The 4,390-nt window shown below is 43.3% G+C and overlaps 1 long non-coding RNA gene across 1 annotated transcript; it reads right to left on the bottom strand.

Moving 5' to 3' along the window:
- Positions 1-3,066: 3,066 nt before the first annotated feature.
- On the bottom strand, positions 3,067-3,754 carry LOC147016006 (uncharacterized). Its single transcript, XR_015049967.1, has 2 exons — positions 3,512-3,754; positions 3,067-3,197 (listed from the first exon to the last, which is right to left on the bottom strand). It is a non-coding gene; the product is annotated as an uncharacterized LOC147016006 (long non-coding RNA).
- Between the last annotated feature and the right edge of the window lie 636 nt (positions 3,755-4,390).

The raw sequence follows: 4,390 nt of genomic DNA, 5'->3' as shown, positions 1-4,390 counted from the left end.
GCGCAGTAAGCTTCGATTCGTAATATTATATATATATATATTATATATATATATATATATATATATATATATATATATATATATATATATTTTTTGTTACGGATCTGGAAACCATTTGCATTCAAAATACAGATGTCCCAAAGGTCAGCGATGTCTTTAGGTATGTGTGTAGTCAGATCCCCTTCCTTTTGTCTAGTGGGAGAATCAAAAGCGTGCGTTACAATTTTTTTTAGTTAAGTCATTAAATCTTTACATCCAACAACCATTCCATTCCCCATCACGATCCACTATACACCCGCTGTCTACAAGCACGGACTTGCCAAGGGAGGGTCTTGCAGCCGTTCCTTGCCGCTTCCACCAACGCAACTCTTGCACGACGGCCTGTGCAACATTGATACTGTTACTCGGCAAGTGTGGGCCCACGTAGAGGAGTTGCTGGGGTTTCCCAGCAGGGGCCAAGGCCCCGCCCCAGAAAGGTGGGCCAAAGGACCTGTCCAATCAGAGGCGGACAGCGAGGGGTGTCACCAAGGCCCCTCCCCACTGAAGGATGTCAATAAATTCCCGAGCTCTGAGGCAGGGGTTGTTACGAAGGCTGTTCTGAGGTTTTTGACAGGGTTGTGGTGGTAGAGTCGAGCGAGGAAGAAGGGTCTTGGTGGAAGTTCGACGGGTTTCTGACAAGGTTTTGGATATGGCTCTGAGGGTTGAGCGTGCAGTTCTTTTGAAGCGGAGGGTTGAGCATAAGGTCGTGAAGGCGGCGAACATGTCCCTGCTGACCCTCCATAAGGAAAGGAAAGAGCGACCTTGCCCCCCTCCCTCCGCGGAGCCCGCTATTCACCACCCGAGCTCCGCCACGAACGAGTCCCACACGTGCGACTGGGGACAAAACAAACGACCATAGTCACGTGCCGTACCACAGAGCACCGCCTTCCTCCGACAGTCAGGTAACCAAGCTTGACTCTGACCCCCAGCTCGTCTCCTCGGCTGCGCGGGTCCCATAAATAACTCTGGGTTTATTTTCATTTGTGTGCGTCTGCATGGGCCCAGTCTTACAAGTACAAACTGTTTAAGTGTTTGTTTTTGATCATTGTAAATATTACTTGCATATCCAGGATAAGTCTTGCCCTGAGTCTTTTCTTTATTTGTAAATAAACAATTGTAGAAATGTCCCCAGTTAGTTTCCATCCTTTCTTGAATTGGTCCAGCATGGTTCGGATCATAGTTTAGCCAGTTTTTATACCCGATAATCCGTTCATTCCAGCCGGCACGGCTTTGGCAGTGTCCGCTCGGCTGCACCCGAACAGGAGTTGGTAGTTGGAACTCTACTGCAGTCGGTAGAGCGACCCAGGTCGAGCAAGACATGCCGAGGGCGTGGTTTCCCCGGTAGTCGAAATCACATAGTTAATTGGTTATAGACAAATAGACCATACGCGACATGGTTGAGATATTGGCATCCACGGTCAGTTAAGCGACCCGCCGCATCACGGAATTATCCAGAGCGACGGCCTACAATTCCGGGGAGTCTGGTGAGAGACGAACCTCCCCCACCTTGTGGTCGTTCTCGCCACCAACCCCCAGCCCGCAACAATATATTCAAAAGAATATTGCTGCCGAACAAAGTGACTTATGACATCAAAAATTTTTTTCTACGTTTAATTGTTGCGTAGATGACGCTCAATAAATTTAAAATTTCTGATGCAGTGATCTCCCTCTCGAATTTTCACCTACAAGGTTATGGGAGAAAAATAAATACATTTAAGAAACAAACTCGTTCCCCATTAGGACTTCTTGCTATGTGCAAAGTACCAATTCTTCCCCTTGTTTAGTTTGAGACAGAGGTGAAAAGTTTTGCGGTTTTTCAAAGATGCCCGTACCACACGACCTTTGACAATCATCAATTAAGTGTGCTATCAAAAAAGATAAACGACGGTGAAAATTTGTCGGACTAACGGGTGCAGAGAACAGGAATGACCCTGCAAATTGCTGGCAGAAAAAGAAAAATAAGAAAAACAAAAGGTTAACCAGCCTTGGTACCTGAACACATTTTTTGTATAGCCCTGGAGACAGCCAATCAATCGACCAGGAGCAACCCAGGATGTTGCATCACCCACCCCACTGTAATGTCGTGATGTACAAACAGACTGACCACGATGCATAAAACTTCAAAGGTTTTATTGATAAGTGAATTCCATTACTGGTCCGTGTCACGCATGCGCAGACGGCACTCACGTCAAACCCAAGGAAGAGCAAGACATCACACACATCTTCAAAGTCAGGGCCATGACAGTTCGAGAAGACCGACAAGAGGGAAAGAGCCGGACCATGGGGACCGATCGGCACAGACAGCACTGCCCTGATGAACCCGGGCAGCAGGGAAGAAGGGGAAAGATTTGGTCACAAACTTGTTTGGAGGGGGGGGGGTGTGGAGTCCACGTTAGGTGGTTGAAGTTGAACAGGAAATTTAAACCAATAGAATTGCTAAAGCACAATTAAATGATTACCTTCCAGGTGAGCTTTCCCATTCCTACACTACAAAGTCTTCACAGGAAGTGGATTTGTGACCAGCAAACATCAATGACGAACTACACAACTCATGGTCGATGAATTAACATGCAAAAAAATAAAATAAAAATTGCCCTGAGAAAATGGTCACAAAAACTTCGGTGCTTGCACGATGTATAAATTGTAAAAATTGCAACTTGCAACTTTTTGCAAACATAAAAAAAAAAAAAATTCCCCTTGGGAAAAATGGTCACAAAAACGACCCCCCCTTCTTCTTCCTTCCCCCATTGTGTGTACACAAATTGCAGTGGCAACCACATTACTTGATGGATGGAATCAAATCAGAGTTATTCCACATGTCCCTGGTTAGAGTGACATCTTGTGACAGGAAGTGGTAATGTTAAACAGCAACAAGCAATCAATGCTTTTTAAAACAAACGTCTGTTCGTTCAACACAATTTAACACAGCATAGGGCCAAAAATAAAATTAAATGGTGGATTATACCCACACACACAATCACTTACCCTGATGGAAAAGACCGTGGCCACATATCCAAGGCAGCATCCATTGAAAAAAGCAAAGTTGAACAGAGACCAGGCAAGGTGGTCCACAGGGCGCTTCATGGCAGGCATCGGTGTCATATTCACCGAAGTGTCCTCAAACCCAAGGGGCCGTGCTTGGGGATACATTGGGATTTCTTGAAGGGTTGCCAAAAAAAAAAAAAAAAAATTAATAAATTAAAGGCAGTGATCCGTGTTGCCAGGATCAGTCATTGATGGTCACCCAACCAATGAAAATGGTCTGACCAATCCATCACATATCAAAATTGAGTTTTTAAATATATACATCTTAAAGTTCCAAAAAAAAATAAGGAATAAATTATTTAAAAAATATATATAATAATATTGGATAATAATAATAATAATAATAAACAAGTCTAACTCTTTTATCAAGATAACTTGGACAACATGATGGCACAATTGTAATAGAGTAGAAAAATCGATTGCAGACATTTAACAAATGGAGACGTGTGAACAGCAAGATTCACGAGAACGTTCCAAGCGGCACACAGAGCGAGTGTCGCAATGTGGTGCAGAGAGAGGAGGAGAAGGGAGGAGAAGAAGGGAGAAGGGAGGAGAAAGGAGCAAGGGGGTGTCCTCAAATCCAGACAGAAAATAACTCGTGTTTATATAAATACTGCACTTCATAGATTCGTTTAAAACATTCGGATAACAGTATATGACGCAACACGAAGAAAAAAATATTAAAAACAAACAAAAAAAAAATAACGAAAAAACCAAACAAACTACATACTGTCTTCTTCCATCAAGAACTCGTGAATCGCTCGCTTCAGGAAGTTGCGGCTGCTGCTGCTGCTGCTGCTGCTGCTGCAACAAAAAAAAACCCCCACCCGTATTCGCCGAAAAAGAACCGTCAATCAAATCCCTCTCATCCTCCTTTTTATACACGGCATGGTTCAACAACACGCTCCGAATATTTTTTTTCGGTTGCGATTAACGTTTCGTCGTTAGATAATAATCAACGCACAAAAAACGCTTTAACATCGATTTAATGATTCAAATTCCATTTTTTTTTTTAATGGGAAATATGGAGAGAGCAAAACAAAGCATCGGAGCATGAAGTGTATTATTGTAATACACCGCCCTGTATATTAACGCAAACACCCATTGTGCTTGTGGAAAGTGCAAACCACTGCGAGTGGACAAACAAGTCTGAAGACGACGATGGTTCACGAGCGGTATTTGACGATGTACATTGTTTCAGAAGTCAAGGATGAGACAATGTGATTATCTTTGACCAAGTTATAAAAATGATCAACATGACGTGGTACGAGTGACGGATTATTAGCTGAAAAATGTTGAAAACCCG

This window comes from Eptatretus burgeri, chromosome 12 (genome assembly GCF_056783735.1).
Source record: "Eptatretus burgeri isolate ZD-2024b chromosome 12, Ebu_testis_v1, whole genome shotgun sequence".
Taxonomy (NCBI): Eukaryota; Metazoa; Chordata; class Myxini; order Myxiniformes; family Myxinidae; genus Eptatretus; species Eptatretus burgeri.
This window is presented reverse-complemented; position numbering and strand designations above follow the sequence as displayed.